At 41.6% G+C, this 24,725-nt stretch overlaps 1 long non-coding RNA gene across 1 annotated transcript; it reads right to left on the bottom strand.

Moving 5' to 3' along the window:
- Positions 1-5,140: 5,140 nt before the first annotated feature.
- Positions 5,141-23,349, bottom strand: LOC125615741. Its single transcript, XR_007346322.1, has 4 exons — positions 23,232-23,349; positions 13,727-13,852; positions 9,562-9,663; positions 5,141-6,046 (listed from the first exon to the last, which is right to left on the bottom strand). It is a non-coding gene; the product is annotated as an uncharacterized LOC125615741 (long non-coding RNA).
- Positions 23,350-24,725: the final 1,376 nt, after the last annotated feature.

Raw genomic sequence — 24,725 nt, 5'->3', positions numbered from 1 at the left:
ATGTGGTTCAGCAAACTCATGAGGATTAAGTATTGAACATGGTACCTGACTCATGGAAGGAATGTTCTGTGCACTCTTGTACCTGAGAGCCCTGCCAGGCCTGTGGGGGATCCTCTGCCAGCCTCTCAGCTTCCCTAGACATCCTTAGACACACACTTCTAAAAATGAAGTTTCTGTACCCTTTTGGTTATCTTTTGGGCTCCATTAAAAAAAAAAATCTTAACTAACCCTCCCAACCTTTGAGGAAGGAGCCATCATTATGTCCATTTTGACAAAAAGAAAAGAAATTATGTAGCAGGCATGGTATTGAGGCCCAGAGAAGCTAAGGGACTTAGCTTCTGAAGGATAGAGAAGAACTGTTTTGTTTTCCTTTCATGGACTTAGCCATACCTACTGAAACTTATCAAGTTATCCACGTTAGAAATCTGTAGCATCCTCCAGCTGCCCACAGTAGTGTTGGTTTTCTGGGGTTAGAACTAGGAGGGAGCTGTTGTTCTGGTCCTAGATGTATAAGTTACACACCCTGCACTAGCCTGTTTTTTGCCCTGTAAAATGAAAGGGGTGGATGAAATGATGCATAAATTCATTTCAGACTCAACATTTTATGATTTTAATTATCATTGTATCAGGATAACTCCCCCATTTAAAAAGTGCCCTTTTAATTAGCACATAGCGAGATTTTAAATGTTTGGATTTCTTTACACAAACCAAGGCAGTGATTGCTAACATACTTGAAGTTTTTAATTAGAAAAATTGTTCAAAGTGTCAAAAAGAAAAGACTAGGAATTATCTCCCTGTGGAGCACCATTTTCTCCTTTTTTAAAAATTACTTCTAATTTATCATGTAAATGCTTCAAAGATTGAATGTGGTCTCTGGCCATTTTCCATGGCATTTAAGATGACTGTAGAATAAATGAGAAATTAAGATGCCCAGTTGTTAAGAAAATCCTTTGTTTATGGTGACTTCAAGGCTTTTTTTAATAATGTCTGGTCAGGAAACCCACCCACATAATGATCACACTCTAGTCATTTTGACTGTCACTAACAACAGCAATTATTCTGTTTAGCTACTGCCCTGAATTACTGTTCACCCCAGAAATGGTGAGAACACAGAACAAAATAAGGATGTTCATTATTCCACAAATTCTCATTGGACTCTTCTAAATGCAAAAGTTACACAAAAGATGTCACAGTGCATACAGAGATCAATTAAATCCTCTGCTTTCAAAGAATTACAATATGTAGAGGAGTATAAGCCAGGTACAGGAGTAATTTTACCAAAGGTGATTTAGAAATCAGGTCATGTCTTTGAGCCCAAAACTCTGTCATGGAACTGTCCAAAACATGTACAATGATGAATGTCACCAACTTGAGCAACCACATCAGATTTACATGACCTCCCACTCTCTGGTCCTACATGATCAGGCCAATGTGGATTCTAGATCTAAAGGAGCATGACTCTGCAGTCAAGAGTGTCAAAGTTGATCCCTTCTCAAAACTTTCAACCAAAAACCAAGGAATGGCATTATTTGGTGGTAGTCACAGGACCAATAAGTGAGGTGGAGATGACCCCTTCATGAGCACCAGCTGAGACCCATGTCCACCCAAGGACCATGAATCAGCAAAGAAAGCCACTGGCTACTGTCTCAGCCTTTAGCAAGAGGAGATTGGCACCACATCTCAGAGAAAAACTGATTGCAAGAGACAGAGCAGCAGACAGGAGCTTCTTGTTGGCTCTAATTCTCAGATGCACCTTACAAATTTGTTTCCTTGAGATTCTTCTGGGTTCTTTCAATAACCACACTTTACTAGAGCTAGTATGCAACTCTAGTGTACAGATTCAGATATGCACAAGGTATCTCTGTCTTTCCAAAACTCAACTTGATTTCTCTAAATCTGCTATGAATACAAATCTACATGCCAGTCAACTGAGGGTTTCTCTCCTGCATCCCCTCTGCCAAGTTATGTTGAAATTCAGTGGAATTTAGGTGGTGTCAAGACATTAGGGGGGACTGGAGAAGGGATGTGCCAGTTCTCTGCTGTAGGACACATTCACCCTTGGGTACCCAATGAGATATCCCTCGCCCATTTGGTCTTTGAGAGTCTGTCCACGCAGACTCTGTAGAGACAGCCTCATCCCTCTCTGAGTGACCCCTCAGGTGCCAGCAACCTTTTCCACTTCTCCCAAACCACTTTAAATGCTAACTCTAACCCTAACCTTTGAATCCCACCCCAACATGGGAACTCTCTGAGCCTGGATACCAACACTCACCACAGAGGCGTCTTCTCTTCTGGGTCTTACTGTCTTCCTGGAGCTCATTCATCTGGATGTGGGGATTTGGAATACTTTCATGAGCTCCGACTTTCTTTAGGGCCTGTCAATGTCATCGCTGAACCCACTTCCCCCAAGTTGTCCTGTCCCCCAACCCAGGAAATCCTTTACTTTTCAATCTGTTGGAAGATGAGAAGGGGAAACACTGAAGAGACCAAGATGAAGGTGTAGACACTCAGCAGAACAAGGCATAGAGTCATCAGATTGATTGTTGAAAAATAATGTTATCCTTCACATAGATCTGAGTTATGGATGGGGATTTGTATTCGCCATGGTAAGAGGTCTGTCCAGAAATGCTGAGAATTCTCCCTATGCTACTCCCAGACTCATTAACAAATGTTTGAGTTGGAGCCAATGTCTTTGAGTCAATGGCTGTGAGCTCAGTGAAAAATGAGATGAACTGTCAGAAGTCAGAAATACCAGTCTTACCCCTCAGGAAATAATACCAATAATTAATAAATGGATAGCATCAAATTAAAAAGCTTCTGCAGAGCAAAGAAAATGATTAAAAGAATGGAGAACCTAGTCAGAATGAAAATTATCAAGAATACAAGTAACAATAAATGTTGGCGAGGATGTGGGAAAAAATATTCATTCATACATTGCTGATGGGACTGCAAATTGGTGCAACTGCTCTGGAAAGCACTATTTCGGAAAACTTGAAATAGAACCACCATTTGACCCAGTTATCCCACTCCTCAATATATACCCAAAGGACTTAAAATCAGCATATTATAATGACGTAGCCACATCAGTGTTAGCAGCTCAATTCACAATAGCTAACCTATGGAACCAATGTAGGTTCCCTTAACAGATGAATAGATAAACAAAATGTGGTATATATACACAATGGAGTATTACTCAGCCATAAAGAAGAATGAAACTATGGCATGCGCTGATAAATGGATGGAACTAGAGACTATCACGCTAAATGAAATATGCCAATCCCCAAAACCAAAGTCTGAATGTTCTCTCTTATATATGAATGCTAACTCACAGTAGGTGGGGTGGTGTTGGGTGGGGAGGATTGTGGGGGAGGTTCACTGGATTGGATAGGGGAATGGAGGAAGGATCTAAATGGGAAAGAATATAATAAATTGGATGTAACTTTCTTATATTCATATATGAATTAACAACCAGTGTAACTCCATATCATGTGCAACCACAAAAATGGGAAGTTATACTCCATGTATGTCTAATGTGTCAAAATACATTCTACTGTCATGTATAACTAGAAAGAACAAACAAAAAATTTTTTAAAGAGAATAGAGAGGGCTGGGTTGTGGCTCAGCAATAGAGTGCTCGCCTAGCATGTGTAAGGCATTGGGTTTGATCCTCAGCACCAAATAAAAATAAATAAATAAAGTCATTGTGTTCATCTACAACAAAAGGAAAACAATCTAAAAAAATTTTAAAAAGAGAGAATGGAGAACCTGCAGAATAGGAGAAAATCTTTTCCCAGCTACTCTTCTACCAGAAGATTAATAACCAAAATATATTTTTAAAAGATGCAAAAAAATACCACCAAACAATAAATAATCCATTCAATAAATGGGCAATTGAACTAAACAGATATTTCTCCAAAGAAGAAATCCAAATGGCCAGCAAATACATGAAAATAATGTACAATATCTTTAGCAAACAGGAAAATGCAAATAAAAATGACACAAACTATTCCAGTTAGAATGGCAAACATCAAGAATACAAATAATAATGAATGTTGGTGAAGAAAAAAAACATTTATACACTATTGGTGGGATTGTAAATTAGCACAACCATTATGGAGTTGTATGGGGCTTTCTCAAAAAACTAGGAATGGGAACACCATATGACCCCAAAATACCGCTTCTCAGCATTTATCCAGAAAAATTAAAGTCAGCCTACTACAGCAATTCAAACATACCCATGTTTATAACAGCACAATTCACAATTATGGAACTAGTCTAGCTGCTATCAGTAGATGAATGGATAAGGAAAATGTGGTGTATGTGTACAGTGGAGTTTGAGTCAGTCATAAGGAAGAGCTAACATGTCATTTGCAAGGAAATGAGTGAAACTTGAGAATGAACGTTATGATACACAAAATAAGCCAACTCAGAAAGTCAAAGTTCTAGCGTTTTCTCTCAAAGAAAAAAAAGGAGTAGATTTCTCATGAAAATAGAAGGCAGACCAATAGAGTCGAGGAAGATGTTTTAGTGAGCTTTTTGTCACTGTGACCAAGACAACTTAGAGGAGGAAAAGTTAATTTTGATTCATGGGAGCAGAGGTTCAGTCCCGGGATGACTGATTTCATTGCTCTGGATGCGAGGTAAGGCAAGACATCACAGACAGAAGGGCAGGGCGGAGAAGCGCTGCTCTCCTCCTGGCCTACCAGGACCCAGGGAAAGGGGCTGCAGGGAAGAACAGGACTCCCAGGGCATGTCCTCAGTGACCCACCCATCTTCTGTTACCACCCAGCTTGTCCATTCAAAGTTAGATGCACTGATTAGGTCTCAGATCTCACAACCCAATCACTTCACCTTTGAACATTCCTGCAAGAACAGGAGCTTTGGGGCGGGACCTCATGTGCAAACCATAACACAAGGTAACCAGGGGAAGGAGGAGGGAGGAAACGGGGGAAGTACTGGGGAATAAAATTGGCCAAATTATGTTATGTGCATGTATGAATCATGAATCCCACTAGTATGTATAATTATAATGCATCAATAAAAAAATTTAAAAAAAAAAAGAAATACTAGTTTTTGAAAGAATACCTTGGGAGGCTTTCATTCTCCTGGTAAGTCAATAAAGAAAGGGCAGAAACCTGAGCACATACAGCCCTCCTTTTTCCTATGAGGCCAGAAAGTTCCCAAGACCAAGTTTAAAAACTGCGAGGAGGGGGGACTAATGCAGCTGGAGAGCAGTTGGGGTAATAGCCCCATTATTTAAGGATGCACTTTTTCACGGAAGCTCTATAAGCCCTGATTGTGTGAGTGGTGGGAGATTCAAATCCCAGCTCCACCACTGGGCAAGGCAAGTTGCTTCACTTTTGTGCCTCAGTTTCATCATCTGAAAAACAGGCATAGTGTAAGTATTTCCCTCCACAGGGGCATTGCATGGCTAAATAAGATCACCTATAGAATATGCTTAACCCATGACAGTAGCCAGCATTTTGACTGTTAACCTACTGTTGCCTTTAAGCAAAGTAAGATAGTAGTTCCTTGAAGATTATCACTGAAAGACATGCCAAGACCAAGAAGGAAAGGGAATCATTGGGTGTGGGGAGAGACGGGGGTATATTTCACTTAAAAATATTACTTCACCACATTAGTTTGCTTGCAAGGAACAGAACCCCACTGAAAGGGCCTCACCTGGAACTAAAGTCCATACGTGATGAACAGGAGGAGAGCAAGAGCCTCTCTTTTGGTTTTTAAGCTGGACTTCAAGGAGGGTGTCATTTGGAGATGGGATGAGAGGCCTGGGCTGAAGGAGGACATGAAAACCTGGTAGCTTCCAGCTCTTCTTACCTCCTTAGGAGGCGACTTCTCAGGTCCCAGGATAATAAGAGGAGGATGGAGTTCTGAGCAGAGAAGGGCAGCATCTGAGGATATCAGGACATGTAGCTTCCAGAGTTTGTTCAGTTTGTCCCATCAAGTACGCACGTGGGTCCTTCCTCACCAGCAGCACCTTCACTACATGTCTAGTCCCCACATCGTCTGTGAGCTTGTGAGTATCCTAGGGAAAGAGACCATTTTCACTAGGGAGCTTGGCACGCTGGGGACCTGGCTCAGGCCTTGCTTCATCACCTCGTTGGTGACTCCTTGGTAAGAGCTATGCCCTCACTGGACACCAACAGAAGGAACAGTGAACTTCATCCAGAGCACAAACAGGGTGGGTTCTCTCTGATGGATGCGAGGGCTCCATGGACCAAGTCTCAGGTCCCTAGCAGCTCCTACACCCTTGGCCAGGCCCATCCACCTGCCATCCATCTTCCTCAGGGTCAGCTCTTGGGGGATTTCGTATCCTCCACTTTGTTTTTATTCTGCTCTTTTCCCACATCCCTAGTCCCTCTTCACCTTAGTCCATCATAATCTCTTTTAATCTGGAGAGAAATCTACTCTCTCCCATCTACTTCCAGTCATGCTTTTAGTTCCTTGTCTCACAGGGGGATGTGGCAGAACATAGAGAAATGACTGTGACCTGGGGAAAGCCCGTTGGGTGGTCCCGTCCAGGGAACATAATGGCTTGAGAAGTGTTTGTGCAGAGAATCAGAGCAGAAGTCAGTTGGTAATGTGTTAATGAGGAAGTGAGGAAATACTGGAAGCTGGTGGTATGTTATACATTTGAGGAATTTAACTTCAAAAGCCTTCACATCTCACCTGGGTGTCACATCTTGTTTTGCCGTCAGCAATGAATAGCTTACCACTGATGGAATGTAAAAAGTTTTGATATTGTGTGACTTGAGGCAATTACAGAGGTCAAACCACCATCTGCATTTCAAAAGCTTTGTTCAAATGAGAGGACTGGGATAGCTGGTCCCTGTGGTCCCTGCTGGCTCTGCCTTCCATGAGGCCTTCAACATTTGGGCCATCATGGATGAAACTTTACAGAGCACTTTCAGTAACACAGGACACACAAAGATGACTCTTGTCTTAGCCATGATGGGAATTCTTGTAAAGTCCCCACAACTGGAGATCCTTTGCTTCCCAGCCCCATCTCCTGATTAGCTTCCCTCAGAACTGAGCCTTCTCAGGCCACAGACTGGGATGTGAAGCCACCCACCAAACAAGGAGGGAGACCACAGAGCCAGCTCTGAGTAGTAAACTGCTCCCCACAAACCCACCCACAAGATTTGTATGGAGTCAGGCCCCTCTCAGAAGCCCTGTGCCCAGTTCCAAATCTCCAGGGTAGTTTATGGCCATTTAACGTGAGGAACTTCTCAGCGACTGGAAACCCAGAGACTGACTCCACCTCCTTCCCCACTGAATAGCCGGAGGCTCAGACATAATACCAACAGGCACCAGGCTTCGTTAGAGGAAGAGACACTTCTGCTGAACTTGCATGTCTGACACAAAGCTCCCTTCTGGTAAGAAGCCACAGGAAACTATTTTGGGCTATCTTAGAACTACAAAATTGATTTCAAATTGTTGAACTCTGCTTTCCAAAGAACGATTTACTGCTGTTCTGCTTCCCCCTTGTGTGATTTACACATGACTCAGTGCTACCTTCTCCCCACAACTGGGTGAGACGTGAACAGAAATGTGTATGAAAAAAACCCTTTGGCCATGTGGCCCCTTGATTCCAGCTCTTGGCATTTTCAATTCAGAAACAAAGAGCCAGGCTGGCTGTTCCACAGAGTCTGCTGGGCCCACTTGCTCATGACCCTGTGACACTGGTGCCATCTGCAGGAAGTAGAAACAGCCAAGTATTATATGCCTTTGTGTGATCCTAGTTCATGGTAGTACTGGTGGTGACTGATCACAGATGAGCAGCCTAAGAGAGGGACCAGGGGAAAGGAAGGACCAGCTATGTGGGGGATAAGAAGTCAGCAGTGTCCTCTATGAATGCTCCACAATGTAGGTGTCCCCAAGGGAAGTCAAGCAAGTTGAAGATGAAGACCGCTAGTGGTGTGAACCATCGGGGGCACAGAGCTAACCTTGATGAGAGCAGCTTAATTAGCTTGGTGGAACACAGAAATTTTACTGCCCAGAATGGATGGGGTGGAAAGAGAATGAGATGTCATGTGCAGATATTGCTCTGAAGGGTCTGGGTTGCATGAGTAGGAGTGAAGTTAAATTATAGAGTGAGGGGATTCCCAAGGTCAGGAAAGGGCTTGAGGGGGGTGGTGGTCATCAAAGGGGCAGGAGGGCATGGGGTCCAGATGCACATGGAGGTTTACCTGGACAAGAGAAGGGGGAAGACCATTCAGGCCAACGTCAAGTTTATAGCTAAGAGCACAAAAAACTAATTTTGGTAGCCTCAATTTTCTCTGTGAAATGAGATGTAAGGATGTCTGCCAAGTGCAGGGGACATAATCTAGGACTGCAAGGTCTGAATTATCTTTGGTTTGATGTTCCTTCCCTTCCCCTCTGTTACACAAAATTGTTTATAAGTAGATTGACCATTATATCTACTGTGTCTCAAGCAGTTCTTGGTTATGCCTGTTGTGATTATTCACAGTACCAGGTCACTCTCATCAGTGTCCCAGCTGGAACAATAATTCATATGATGACCACCTGTATGTGTGTGCATGTATCTGTGTGCATCTGTGTGTGCAGTTATCCTTTGGTATCTCTGGGGGACTTGTTCCAGGACCCCTCCTGGATAACAAAATCTGCAGATGCTCTAGTCCCTCATATAAAATGGCTTTGTATTTGCATATAACTCATATGCTTCTTCCCCTATACTTTATTTTTGTTATATATATATATATATATATATATATATATACTAGTTTTGATTGACACATAATATTTACGAGATACAATGTGATGTTCTGATTCATGTATACATTGGGTAGTGATCAACTCAGGGTAATGAGCATATCTATCACCTTATACTTTTATCATTTCTTTGTGGTGAATACATTCAAATTTCTCTCCTCTAACTTCGAGGCGTACAATGTATTGTTGTTAATTATTTTCACACTACTGTGCCATTGGACACAAGAAATGATTTTTCTAACAAATAATAGCATTGTGGGATGGGGGTGTAGCTCAGTGGTACAGTGCTTACCTAACATGTGTGAGGCACTGGGTTCGATCCTCAACACCACATAAGAATAAATAAATAAAATAAAGGTATTTTTAAAAATGGCATTGTACTTCTTGATCGACATCTCCCCCTTCCCTCCATTCTACCCAGTCACTGGTAACCACTATTCTGCTCTCAACTCCCATGACATCAACTTTTTTTAGGATTGTACTTATGAGTGAAATCATGTGGTGTCTCTCCTTCTGTGTTTGACTTAATTCACTTAACATCCTCCAGGTCTACCCATGTTGTCACAGTGACAGGGTTTCATAACTTTTTATGGCTGAATACTATTCCACTGTGTATTCCACAGAATATTTTCTTTATCCATTTCTCTGTTGATGGACACTTAAATTGACTCCAAATCTTGGTGATTTGAGTAGTGCTGTGATAAACATCCTCTTTTATACTTTAAATAATCTCTAGATTACTTATAATATCTAACACAATGTAAACAGTAGGTAAGTAGCATATGGTAATGTTTAGGGAATACTTACAAGAAAAAAAAAAAGAACCTGTACATGTTCAGAGAGATGCAATCTTTTGTTTTTTCCTGAACATTTTTGGTCTGTGGTTGGTTGAATCCATGGACGCAGAGCCTGGATATGGAGACATATCAACACACAAAAGTTACACACTTTCTCATCACATCTGCATCAACCTGAGATACCTCCACCACCCTTTGAGAACAGCTTCATGCACCACGTGGGGTGAAGGAATTTTGTTCTAAACAGGCAGGGGTGGAGGAGCATTGTGATAGTCAGGGAAGGAGGAATCTAAGGATTACCCGCGGATGGGAAATATCATAGTCCTAAATTAGCAAACTTCAAAGAGCCATACTGGAGGGTTAATTACGTGCTTTTGTTAGTCAAACATTAGCAACCCTATCATTTCAGTTCTTTTTTCTAAATAGCAGTTTGTGAAACTTCTTGAAGCCTTGAAGAACAAAAAGAAGCTGAATATGTCTGCAATGGAAAAAGCCGACCCTGAACTAGACAGGCACCCATTGTACATATCTCCTTGGGGTCTTCACACTTGCAGCGTCCTTTGCCTAAGATGCTCTGAGGTACCCATGGTTCTCCCCTCTCTGCCTTTGGCCTCTGCTCACAAGAACTTTCACTGGTGTCTACTGGTGCTTTCCATGGTCACCTATAGAAAATAACTTCCCTGTCTTGCTCAGCCGGCTTTATTTTGTCTCCACTGTATTTATCACCACTGATTACATGTGTTCTTATACACATATGTTTGGACCTCTAATGTGATCTCCATGTATCTGGACTTGGTGTGGTCACTGCAGTAACCCCAGTGCCTAGAACAGCGTTTGAGCCATAGTTGTTATTATTTGTTGAATGAATGGATGAGCGAAAGGACACTGAGAGTATGAATGCAATGTTTGTTTCCATGGAACTTTGGTAAGTCTTCATGATCAACTTGAGGAGATATTCTAAAATAACAACATCACAATATGAGTAGGGGAATTGCCTCCGTTTCTCTCAGGAGAATCCATTAGGAAGCTAAGCTGCACTTAGTTCCCTGAAATAAGGGTATAAAAGAAGTGTTAATATTTAAAGAAAATTGGAGTCAACTTGTACACAAAAAATCACAGCATTTACAAATTATGCTTGGCTTTTTGTTTATTTGGCTGTGATTATATGTAGTTAAGGTGTACAATTTGATTTTTTTATACACAGTGAAGAAATTATGACAGTCAGGTAATTAAACATACCCATCATCCCCATGTAGTTAATTTTCTTTTTTTTTTAAATCATTATGGTAAGAGTACCTAACATCTATCTCTTATACAAATTATTTTAAATAAATTAATCCATAGACAATATAACATTGACCCTCTGCTATTAAAACAGGAGAAAACACTAATGTTGTTCACTTATGGGAAATCCTCATCTTCCTTCCAGTATAAAGCAATGGGTAGTCAACCTCTCTTTACACACACACACACACACACACACACACACACACACTTTCAATAGCAATAGCTGTGCACTCCCAAGAGGATGCCCTTTTCTCTGGTTCAGCAAAATTTGATTTAGTTAATTTTGTTCTCCAAGCAGCATTTTGCAGAAACAGCCGAGAACATGAATGCAGGCAGCTTGGCTGTAAAGTTCAGAAAGTGTGAATGTGGTCTCTGTGTGAATTTGAGGTTTCCAATTCTTCAGAAGGCACATGTGAAACTGACACCTCCCCCGCCCCAACCAAGACCCCGACTCTGACATTGAGCGACAGCTGCTTCCTGGTAATGTAGTAAACTCCAAGGGCCCACAAGAAACGTTGGGCATACCCTTCCCCTCCTCAATCCCCAGAACCCTCCTCATTAAATCAATGTGTGGGGAAGTCACCTCTCTCTGCCTGTCACTTCCATACACTGTGCTTTCCTCTGCTTTCCTTATGTCCCACTGAGTATCCCGGTGATTTGAAGGCCTGTGACTTTATTAATTTTAAAGTTATGTCTGACAATCTAGATAGCCCACATGGCTCACAAAGTGTAGATAACTTCGCAAATATTGTTGCCATTTTACCTGTAGCTCATTTATTTATTCAATGATTTTTTTTGGACTCCATGGAATATTGAAGGGTGGATTTGAAAGGGAGGTTAGTTATTTATGACTAAGCTCTGCTCAGTGAGTGCTTTTGTTTATTTGTTTCAGGTATCTGGATATTACATGGAAGTTAGAGATTGAAGGTTGATTTATTTACTAGGCTTACACTGCGCCCTCATTTGGACCATTTCCTCATTTTAAATGTGTAGATCCCTTACCTCAACACCATGGCTCACTGTAGGAGTCCAGATGACAAATCCTTAATGTAAGTTTACAAAATGCCTCACCCTCTGTAGCCTGTACTCTTGGAGGAGACTGTGAAGAGGGGCAGTCAGGATATATAGAGAGAAGGTGGGATGTGCATCTATATCATATCTGACAGTCTTAATCAAAGCCAGCTTGGCAGGGATCCCTGAATTTTGGGTTAAATAAAAAAATCACTCAAGATTCTTGTGTTTTTTTAAAGCTAAACAAGAGTCTTTGGGGAAAGGAATTTCAGCTTTCTAACTAAATGGACTGACGGATACCCAGATCCAACATGTAGTACACAACTGGCTATCAATCAAGGGTGATTTTGCTTCCCCAAGGGACATTTTACGTCTCAAAATACTTTGAGAAGTCAAAGACTACAGTTGTCTTAGTGGCTAGAAGCCAGATGTGATGCTCAACACTCTGCAACACACAGGACATCACCCTCACCACAAAGATGCGCTAGCCCAAGACGTCAATACTGCTAAAGTTGAGAAATCCTGCAATGCCCCAACACCTTATGTTCGAGAATGCGCCTGTACTGCCGAAATTTGATCTGGGCTTCTGGGCACTGATAACTGTACAGGCGCCCTCCAGTGGCCAGTGTGAATCATGAGCCTAAATCTCAGCGGGTCTCCAGGTGTCTCAGTTCCCGCTGTCTTTTCCTGAGAGAGCTAGTAGGCATAGCCTATTCTTTAATGCTATGACACAACATTTATGAAAACATGGAGCCTGAGCCTGAGCCCTTTGTGATGAAAGCCCTCTAATCTTCCAGTCCATTTTAACTTTGTGGAATCAACTTTGTGAGGCAAGAGAACAAAAAGGGGGAGAAGGCACACGGCTCCCTCCCCTGAGTCACGAACCCGAGAACCAGGGAATTCTTTGTTTCGGGTTAACTAACACAACTGAATCTGAATTTTCTCTGTTGGCTCTTTTGGGCTTCTTTCCATCCATGCCACCAGTGTGACCACCTGTACAGTCATAGGCAGCAGAAAGATATCTTCCCTGCTCTCCTGGGAATATGAATGAGTTTAGCCACATCAACAAAATCCTTCTAGTGTCACCTAAATCCATGCACCTCCTTTCTTGTGACTAAATCTTCATGGCATCCTGTTTAAATGGGATTCTCCATTATCAAAGCAATGAAAGGACATTTCATTTAAGATTTCCTTTCTCGTGCCCGTACTTTTAAAGCTCTTAGATACTTGAACACAAAGCCAAAAACTAGTGGGAAAGTGCAAATGTGAGACCACATTCCAAGTGGCTCCCATGACTGATGCTGTGTGAAGCAACTTGCCTTCTGAGACCCCAGATGGTGTCGGCATGTGTCAATTTTGATCAGACCACTCAGTCTGGTTGAGTGAAAAAAGTTCATTCCAAGCCTCTTAGGAAGTGAATTCTTTGTCACAAGTGGCTAATAAAACAATCATGCAAAAGATATTGGACTATCCAGCCACAGCCCTCATCTGCCCCACCTCTCACCGTAGCCACCTCAACTCTACTGCACTACAGAACATGAGAGGTCTGGTGAATGGCTTAACTCGCCTGTGGGAAGATAAACCCATCTATCTGGAATGCTTCAAAGAGTTTATGTTCTAAGTCAACCATGAAAAATAATGATCAAAGTGGTCCACTCATCCCTCCAGTAACTTGACTACTGACACTTCAGAGGAAACCAAGAAATTCAGCACTATTTACCACCTTGTAAAGTATAAATCATTGCACCTTCTTAAAACTCCATGTGTAGGAGGGAGGATAAAATACTCTGAGTTTCAAAGCATTTACCTATTTTCTTAAGTCCCCTCCATTGCTCAATCATCTCAGCGGGAATCATTGATTGTAAGAGTGAACCTACCCTTCCCGTGGGAATGTTCTGAGAAATCATCCATCAACCATGCTCCATGGCTTCAGTGCTTGCATCCAAGTTTCATTCTCATGGCAGCAAGTTGCAGAAACATCTCAACTGCTCCAGGAGTAAAGTCTAATAAGGGGAAATTTGCAGAGTCTTCTTTTAAAATAATAAACCTAGCTGGGCACAGTGGCACACACTTGTAATCCCAGTGGCTCTGGAGGCTGAGGTGGGAGGATCACAAGTTCAAAGCCAGCCTCAGCAACTTAACAAGGCCTTAAGCAACTGATTGAGACCCTGTCTCTAAATAAAAATCCCTGATAACAAAAATAAATAAATAAATAGTCTTAGTGGCTGAGGTATAGCTCAGTGGTACTTACTTGCACAATACTTACTATGCACAAGGCCCTGTGTTCAATCTCCAGCAATAACAACAACAAAAACAATAATAATTCCTGATAGCTTTGATTATTGAAAAAATAATTTCTCCAGCTTCTAATAAACAAAGCTTCTGAAAAGCCTGCCATGCAACTTAGAATTTTGAAATGGAATGTGCCACTTGGGGGCACCATTAAGTTTTAAGAAAAGAGCTTTCTGCTATTTAAGAGTGTCATCTTTGGACCTAGTCCTATGTCCAATAAGCTCTATGAACTAAAACTGAATTTAGATCTCACTTCTAGGAAAAGGAAGGGAAACAGTAATCATGTCTCCTTAAACTCAAGTGGGACTAACCAAGGTTCAGTTGACAAGCTCTCAATTCCCTTGTACAAAGCTGCCTTTACCCAGCCAAATGAAATAAAAAGGGATATTGTGTGAAAAGATGCCCTGTATATTTTCGCAGAAGAGAAAGTTGCTTAAGATCAACATTCCAATGTGAAATGAGAAAAAATAGTGGGAACAAATTGCATAATAGGAATCTCCTGACTTAAAACTGGAAATCTAAGCTGTTTGAGTTCCATGGGGAATTTTCTTTGCTTTACTTGGGTGTTTGAAACTCCTAGAGAAAAGAAAAACTGATAATTATAATGCAAAAATAAATAAATAAATTTTAAAAAATTATCACATTGTAAAAAAAAAGAAAAAGAAAAACTGATATGTGACCTCAGCTTCTGAATCAGGCTTTGTTTGTCCAAAACAGATCCTACCTTCAGCGAGGTATAGTAGAAAATGACTGGGAGGGTTGAAATATCCAAGTACTCAGAGCTTCTGCAAAAAGGAGGCACAGGGTACTCTCCAATGAATTTTTAAATTCAATCTAGTATTTAAAGAAGCTAAACCTACATCAATGTTAAGGCAGAATTTGCCAAGTCAGATAGTCAATGAGAAAATAGGCTGCACCTGAGAATTAAAGAAAATAGAAGAGAATATTATTGATCCAAATTTGGAATTTCCTCTCCCCACTTTCTACCTACTCCACTGTGCCCAATCTCTGGGACTCTGGGTGAGTTCTGTGATTCCCTTAGATCCTCCTTTTATTTTTCCAAGTGATAATTTTATTTTTTAGATTTTTCTCTTGCAGTTATATTGTTCTATTTGTTTTCAATGAATAAATCCAGTCTCTTCTATTTGACTCTCAGAAAGCAGGAAACAAATATTATATTTTTATTATCTCCTGTTGCCCAGCCCAGAGACATATTAGGCACATAATAAACATATGCAAATGTACTTATTTATCTAAAGATAAGTAAAAAAGTCAAAGACAAATCCTCTTCCATTCGCTTGTCTTCAAAAAAAAAAAAAAGACAAGATGATTTCTATTAGTGAAAAAGGCTTAAGGATGCCAAAGACTTAAAGAGGTGTGGGCTAATGTTTGCTAAACACATCATGTTCCTGAGGCATTTTAATGGTAAATGACCTTGCAGACAATATACTAATTCATGACCTGAATCTGGTGGCATAGTGAAAGGATATTCAGAAGGGGGAGAAATTGGCATGACTATTTGTTGGAATGCTGACTCCATGCAAGTCACATCATATGTATTGCCCTTCAATGCCAGGAAACCTACATGGAGAGAATGGAGCAACTCACACAAAGGCTTGGAGGAAATGCATGGCAGAGCTGAGAATCAAACCCTTATTACATAATTCCAAAGATGGGGAGATTCTCCTGCTTTAGTAAGTCCCATCTCAGGTCCAAGCCTTGGGGTTGCTCTTTGTGACCACTTTCCTATCTCACTAGGATCTTATCTCATTACTAGCTCACCACCATGAGAGCTGGGGCTGCCATGTTTCACTCCTCTTTGGATTTTCAGCAGTGCCTTACCCAAAAAAGGTACTCAGTATTTGTGGAATGAATCTTCAAGAGGGAGACAAGGGAAATCCAATCACATTTATGGCAGTAGGATTAGAAGAAAATATGGATTTGAATAGCATTGTGGAAAGAATCTTTAGAATTATCAACTATTGTGGAATGGAGAGCGAAGAAGACTTTCATATAAGCCTAAGGTGTTATGTCTAAAAAGTAATAACAGGAAAGGTAGGCTGGAGTGGAGGTGGGGAACAAAGGCTTGGGGCATGATACAGTTGAGCGCTGCAGAGATGTCCAGGTACAGCTGCCCAGAGGCCATTTGCAACTGTGGGACCAAAGCTCTACAGAGAGGCCACTAGGAGATGAAGATCTGGTAATAGGTCCTGCCCATCCTATAAATTGACTTATAATCCAGAATCCGACAACTTTTCATTCCCTGATGCTGCTACCCTGGTCCAAGACAGCATCACCTTCTCTCCTGATTGCCACGGATGCCTCTTAACTGGCTTGGCTGCCAAAGTCCTCACAAAGGCCTGCACAGCCCCACCTGGTGGTGCTGACCCCAGCTCTGTACCAGCCTTTCATTCCCAGACTCATCTTCCTTGCCCACTCAGCTCCTGGCTGTACCACAAACCTGCCTGGGTCATCCCTCTTCTGAGCCTTTGCCTCACTGCCTGGAACACTCTCCTTCTTCCTGAGCCTCATGGTTCACTCCCTTCCCTTCTGTAAGGCCTTGCTCTGTGTCCTTTTCTCCTTGAGGCCTTCTCCAACCCTTCTCTTTAAAATGACCTTGGTCCCACCCTTCTCTGGATCTCCCTCTCCTGCTCGGTTTTCCTCCTCAGCCCTCATCTCCATCTGACATTCTCTATGTTAGTTTTGTTTGTTTGCTTAGCTGTGCATGGACTGCCTCCTGCTTCTCAAAGCTCCATGAGGACATTAAAGTATGTGTGTGTGTGTGAGCATGTGCGAACGCACATGCATGGTGTGTGCATGTGCCTGTGTTCGTGCAAGCACTGAGAAAAGTGCCAGGCACACAGTGGGTAGTTAGGCAGTATTTGCTGAGTGAATGCTAATGACTGAGCCTACGCAGACTATTAACTACAGCTGTGAGATTACCAAGGGCAAGAATATGGGGCGGAAGGGCACCATGAACAACCTTGAGCTCACAGAGGCCACGTGGACCAGGGCCACACAGATGAGCTGGAGGATAAACACATCTTCTGACTCCTCTGCCAGTCTTTGGCCAAAACCCCAAGCAGCCTCATCTCCCAGCAACCAGGATATAGTGAGAGAGACAGAGAGGCCAAAGCAGAGGACCACATTAACCTTAGGGAGCACATGTCAGATCCTAGGTGGCCTTGGAAAAAGTAGAGGATTATTTTTCAATCTGTAGCAATGGATGCTGCTAAGGATCTGGTGATTCTGCTTGTGGGAGCCAAGATATAGGTTATTATTTTATCATCACTCTGGCCCTATTATACCTTCTGGAGAAATGAAGGCTGATCTCTCCAGATGTGACTTGTAACCAGAACATTAGTTAATTTATGGGAACATTTTAATAGCTTACTAAACTGCTCCCTGACAGCATCAAAAACCTCATATACTTTCTCCAGGAGCTTTAGCTGCCGCCAGAACTGAATACCACAAGTTAGTTTTGCTTGATGATGTCGTGACTATCCTGTTTCACCTGGCTTTTCCCTGAGACTCTTCTGGTTATTTGCCTGGAAATCTGACTGTACAGTGAAGGTGGCATGTGTCTTGAATTATGAAATGTGGCCAATTGTCCCCTGTCCAAAACCACAATATTGTTTCACAAGACATCAGCCTACCATTGAGTCCCTGGAAAACTTGTTCATTGAAAGAGAGATGTGCAGTGAATTGCCTGTGGCACTCCAAACCCAGCTGTCAGACTCAGTGTTCAGCCAACCAGCAAGATTCCACTGTAAACATCTGCTGATTGGCTCTGCAGTCAGGCAGTAAATTGGAAAACCAAAAAGTAGGGCCAGATAGGTGGGAAATAATTGCCCACTCAGTAGAGAATCTACACTTGAGAAGACCTCCCAAGAGCATCATTAGAAGAATGGCTAAATCCTTGCAATCTTCAACAGCACTTGCATGCACCAGCCTTCATATGTGAGATAGTCAAGCAGCCTGAGGAGCTGAAAGTCAGAGCAGAGCTGGGAAGGGAAAGAGAATTGGAAGAGAAAGGAAACAAATACACAGCCATTTCAAGCTCCCCAAAGGGAGTTGATTCTGGAAAAAGAGTGATAATAAGGAATGCCTGGAAATGCAGTGGAAGGCTATGTGACAACAGGTTACCCCAATCCTGGAGAGCTGGATCCCACTCCCTCAGGCACAGTAAAGACCTTTGCTGATCTTCCCATTGCCTCTGCCTGGGTCTCCCCTCCCTGACTCCACCTGCCTTTGCCCTTCCACCTGGCTAAATTTCATTCCCTACCCAGTCTCAAAGTTTTCTTCCTCAGAGAAACTGTCTCAAATTTTGTTCCCTGTACCTCCCCTTTTATGATATTCAGCATATTTTTTTTACTTCTCTGGCTTCCCTGCTAGAGTCTAAGATCTATTAGAGCAGAGGTCCCCCTCCCATGTCCAGGGATGTGCCAAGCTCCCTCTATAAAGGAGAGGCCCCATAAGTAAATGTTTGAGTTGATTTGAATGAAGGCTTGGGATTCACTTGAATATACTCAGTATATGCCATAATCAGATGATGCGATTTCAGAAGAGAAAAATAAAATAGAAAAAAAAATCTGCACTCCATTTTGGAAGTGCTATTAAGCTTTGCAACTTTTATTTGCTTTGGTTAACTTTTGAATGTCATCCTCATTCAGGGGATTAGGATCCAGAATATATGCCAGGTTGGCTTCCCTTCAAAAGCTACTGAGCAAAACCCCATGATGCACAAAGATTTCTTGCTCTGTAACAAACCACCCCAAAACTCACTGACTAAAGCAATAATGGCACATTCTTTGTCACTGTTTGGCAGGTATCGAGTTAGGTATTGAGTGGGGACTTTGTTGAGCAATTCTCTTCCACAAGGCACTGGCTGGGTCACTGACTCAGCTGACCTCAGCTAGCAGGTAGGCAGGGTTGGCAGTGCCTTAGTGTCCCTCCATGTGGTCTCCCTCTTCCTACACATCACTCCTCCTGTGACAGTCTAGCCTAAGCTTCTCTGCATTCATGAAGTCTGGCTGAAAAGAGAAAGAGGGAAAATGAAAGCTGTCTGAATTCCTTTAAGGTAGAACAAGAAATAGCTGTGCCATTGCTACGGATTCTATTATTCCAAGTAAGTTACAAGAGCATTCGAGATTCACAGGAAAGGAAATGGACTCCTGGCTTCATGGATGGAACAGCATGAGCACCCAAGGGGAGAAGGAAGTGGTGGCTGCCATATTTGGAGTCTCCATCCCACCCCAACACCCATTGACATGCAGCTAAGAAATTCTCTGCAAGTAAACGTTCCCCTTTCCTACCCCTAAATTTAAGGCCAAATCTAGGTACTGTTTTGGTTTGGGGGAGGGGTTGTTTTATTTTTCTATTTGCCTTTAACTGTCCCTGCTCTAGGTTGAATCTGGAATGTCCCCCAAGGGCCCGTGTTGAAGGCTTCCCCAGCCAGTGGTGTTATGGGGAGGTGGTAGAACTTTTAAGAGGTGAGCCCTAGAGGGAGTTCAGTAAGTCATTAGGGGTATTCCCTCAAAGGGGATCATGGGACCCTAGTGTCTTGATTTCACATCCTGGCCATGAGGTGAGCAGCTTTGCTCTACCACACTCTCCCTGATGTGATGTGCTTTCCACAGCCCAAAAGCAGTGGGGCCAACCAGTCATGGACAAAATGTTCCAAAACTGTGAGTTGAAACAAACCTTTTCTCTTTATAAGTTGAGTATCTCAGGTATTTATTGCAGTAATGGAAAGCTGACTAACACAGTCCTGAAGGAAAAATCAAGCTGATATTCAAAAGGCAAAAGTTTAAACAAAAATAAATAGATCTGTGTCAGATACTAAAGTCAAAGTTCTTGCCTCTGACTTCCAGCTGTTCTGGTCTGGTGTGAGGATTACTAAATTATTGGTATTAATACGTTGCATTTGGGTTCTTAAAAGAGAGAGAAAAAAATCAAACAAAAAAATAAGGCCTAAATCATATTTGAGTCAGGGATTGCATTCTCTACCCAGATTATTTTGTATTTCCAACCTGTTTGTGTTACTCAGTTAACAAGACTCTACATAGACTTCTGGCCCCCAGAGATCATGTAACATGGGCACCCTAAACATTAAACCAACGTGTACCTGAACAGATGGAAGTGCAACATGGTCCTGCGTGCGGGTCAGGCCACTCTCCACCCCTGTAACAAAGGTCTGAGGCAACCAACTTGTAAAGATTAAAGTTTTTACTTTGGCTTACAGTTTTGCGGGCCAAATATAAGTATTATCTAAGCCATGATCATCTGGCTCCATTACTTTTGGGATTGTGGTGTGTGTGGCAGAACAAGTGTATGTAGAGCAAAACTGTTACGGTTTAGATATGAGATGTTCCCCAGAAGCTCATGTGTGAGTCAATACAAAAATTTTCAGAGACGAAATGACTAGATTATGAGTGGTGCATCCTGATCAGTGGATTAAAAATCCACTGATATGGATTAATTGCTAGGTAGTTTCCTGTAGGCAGGTGCAGTATAGGTAGAGGAGGTGTGTCACTGATGTGTACTTCTGGAATTTACATTTTGTCCCTGGTGAGCAGAGCTCTCTCTCTGCTTCTTGGCTGTCACATCCTGAGCTGCTCTCCTGTACCACACCCTTCTGCCATGATGTTCTGTCTCACCTTGGGCCCAGAGCTAGGGAGTCACAGAACATGGACTGAACCTCTGAACCCTGAGCCAAAATAAACTTTCCTCCTCTGACATTATGCTTGTCAGGTATTTTGGTCAGAGTGATGCAACACTGACTAAAACAGAAGCTGTTCACCTTACGTGTAAGAGCAAAAAGAGAAAGAGGGAGGAAGTGGTATCCCACTATTCCCTTCAAGGGTGTACCCCCAATGACTTGAAGACCAGCCTCTAGGTCTCACCTCTTAAAGGGGCCATTACCTCCCAATAGTGTCACACTGGGGACCAAGCCTCTAACATATGACCCTTGAGGGAAATTAAAGATCCAAACCACATCAGTGCTTCTAGATGCCAGTCCCCTGAAGTGCACAGAATCATACTCCCCAGAATTGTTTCCTAAAAATTACTTCAAATCACAGGTTGGAAAGGCCTGCGTCATCCAGCAGATTTCCCAGCAGCTCAGTCCCTTCTGGGTCCATAATCAGCACCTCCCTAGCAACAGACATACAACTCAGGGTGACTTGGAAAGCTCCTAAGTCCTGGGTTGAAGATTCACCACTGTTGTTTACTAATTGTGTGATCTCAAGTACATTGTCCTTTTCTTCCTCCATCTGTAAAATGGAGAAAATAATATGGCCTCCTCGTAGAACTGAGGCAAGAAAAATGTAAAAAGTACTTTGTAAACTGTAAAGCTCTTCTACTCCTGATGTTTCGTTCAATTTAAATATCTCTCAGCATGCATGTGCTTTTAGGAGTAGACAGAAGACCTCACGTTTCCTTCTTGTGCACCAGTCACCATGCTAAACTCTAAATATTAACTCATTTATTCCTCACAATAATAATGGAATGTATAGTTATTGTTCCCATTTGATAGATGGGAAAACAGGCATAATGAAGCCAAGTGATTGGTCCATGCATTCCAAATAGAAAATGATAGTACCTGAACTCTAATCCAGGGAGTTTGACTTCAGAGTTCATGGTCCTAGCCACTAATTCAACACTTTTCATTATTTTAGATACTGTACTTGGTCTAGCAAAAGGGCACTCTGATAATTAGAGTGATTGGAATTAACATATGAACAGAGAGAGAAAGGAGCTCTCTCTATATGGAACCAAGTCAGTCATAACTGACAACAACCACTTCCACTGACCACACAGAAAAATCCTTCTGCAGAATGAAGACACCACACCAGGTATATTGGTGAGGGAGGTTACTTATTGTAACAAACATTCCAAATAAGGCTTTTGTTTGTTTGGCTGCGTAACAGTCCAATGCCAATAATACTATTTAAGCAACTCACCTCAAAGCAGCAACTCCAAGAGCCATTTCTATCTTTTTAATATTGAAAAGGTTGAATAGCTTTCTATTGGGTCATTCCACCTGGCACTCTAGATTTGGTTTAGATATACAGTTGAATAAGAGGTGAAGGAGATGTGGGCAGAGAACCAAAATTGGGACTCTTCATTCTCCTCTTTTTGCACTAAGGATGTCTGACCCCAAGAGAGCAAGAAGTTAATAGCTGGACTTTAATCTCCTTTCTTGACAACAGTTTGCCAGCTCTTTCCTCTTGCTCCCAAATTCAGGACCCCATCTTCTAATTGCCAATGGAGGAGAGTGGTGGGGTAGATAAGTCTAAATCAAACACCTCAATTGATTCTGAATCTGTAGAAGCAAAGACACAAAATGATCTCACTACTTTCACTTCTTTTTAACAAACTGCACTGACCCGGTTTCTGATAAAGTAAATGGTGTACATAAACAACTAAATGTGATAAATCTACAGCAAGAGCCTGGGTAAACCCGCTGAGAAACCCAGAGGCAAATGAGGTTAATGAGAGCCTCTCAGCGATGTTGCAACCACCAATAAGCCCTTCCCTAGGTCCGGGAGGAAATCTGTGGATCAGAAAGCTTCTGGGATGAGCTCCTCAATACCTTCCTGCTCCAACACTAATAGCAAAGCTCTGTCTTCTGCCAGACTCAACAACACCAAAGCTTAGCTCAAATAATACAAACAAATCTAGTATCATCTCAAAGATATCAGTAATATCAAAGTGTTTCCAAGGAAAAATATAAATCAGAGTCAACGCTCACTAATTTAGGGGCTTTCTCAAGTGCCAAACAGCTCTGAGGCCATTTGTTTCTTTTTCTCCCCTATGTTACATCCCCAAAATGGACCAAGGGCATTTTTTTTCCACCTGTGATTCAGTGTTGATTCATTTCTTTGCTATTTCATGCAATTGTCCTTGCTGTTCTCTTTGGCTGAAGCTTATCTACCATACCCCATCATTTTTTTTTTTTTTTGAGGTTTAGACTTTCCTCATTCATTCCCAAATGGCAGTTATTGCATAAATGGCTTGCTTTATGAGAACAAGTTTGAATTATTGGCTGTATTAATTAAACTGGACTCAAGGAAAAATGTGACTCACTCTAGCTGATGAATTGTTCAATTGGGTTCCAGGCTCCATTCCCTTCCTTCCTCCATTCCTTTAGGATTTTGTGTTGGATGATGGCATCACTAATCATCCCCTTGAGACACTTTGAGACTGAAAGGGAGCACAACAAATAATTAACAATCACTAGTTGAGCTACAACAGGTGTAAAAGCAAGATGACCCTGGTACTGCAAGGTATAAGGTCCTCCAGATATTGTGTATCCTGAGGCAAAATATGGTGTCTTTTGTCCTGGCCTGAATGGCCAAGGCCCAGTCAGGACCGTTAAGCCAGGTCAGTCAGACTGTGAGATTGTCCTGAAAATATTTTTATATTTATGCACAGTTTTGACTTTCTAAGCATAGGAAACAAAAATTTGGTTTATAGGAAAAGCCTAGGAAGTTAAAGAGTTAGACCTGAGGCCATCTACTCCCATTCCTAAGATAATAAAACTTCTTTCTCCCAGGAGCCAAATATTTACATTCTGGAATAGGGACTTTACTCTTTCTCCTCCTAAAAGAATTCATTTCACTCAAAAGATGATAGTTGACTGGGAAGCATAGACTTTGTCTCCTCTCTTGTGAAAGAGGGTGGGAAGGACAACTGTCCTCCTACATAAGTTGACAGATGCATAACTTGAAGGTCCTCTTCTGTGGTGCAAGAAAACCCTTTTTGTGTATATGAAGAGATCGTCATAGGGATCACACAGAATCTGTAGATCAGTTTGGAAATTATATATTCATCTTCACAATATTAAGCTTTTCTATCAGTGAACATGAGATACTTTTTATTTATTTCAGTCTTTAATTTTTTTCAGCAATGTTTTGTAGTTTTCTGTGTACATAAGTCTTGTCCCTTTTTGATTAAATTTGTTCCTAAGTATTTTATTCTTTTTAATATTTGTAGGTGGCATTAGATTCTTAATTTGCTTTTTGAGTTGTTCATTGCTATAAAAATGCCACTGATGTTTGTATGTTGGTTTTGAATTCTCCATCCTTGCTGAGCTCAGTTATTGACTCTCATAGGTTTGGGAGGGGGACTCTTTAGGTTTTAAAAATCTCTCAGACTATATCACCTTCAGATTGAGATTGTTTTACTTCTTCAGTTCCAATCTGGATGCCTTTTATTTCTATTTCTTACCATAATGCTGTCTGAAACCTCCAGTGTGGGTTGAATGGAGGTGGTGGAAACAAACGTCTTTGTCTTCCCTGATCACTGAATGAAACTTTCAGTCCCTCTCTATTAAGTGTTTTAGCTATGGGAATTTCATAGGTGACTTTTATCAAGTTGAGGGAATTCTCTAATATTTCTAGTTTGCTAAGTGTGTGTACTTTCTTTTTAATCATAAAATGATGTTGGATTTGTCAAATTGTATATTTATCTATTGAGATTGTCATGTTTTCATTATTATCATATATTACATTTATTGATATTCATGACAGAGGAAACATTTGAGTCCAACTTGGAAGGAAGGAAAGGACTATAGAAATG

This window comes from Marmota marmota, unplaced genomic scaffold (genome assembly GCF_001458135.2).
Source record: "Marmota marmota marmota unplaced genomic scaffold, marMar, whole genome shotgun sequence".
NCBI lineage: Eukaryota > Metazoa > Chordata > Mammalia > Rodentia > Sciuridae > Marmota > Marmota marmota.
This window is presented reverse-complemented; position numbering and strand designations above follow the sequence as displayed.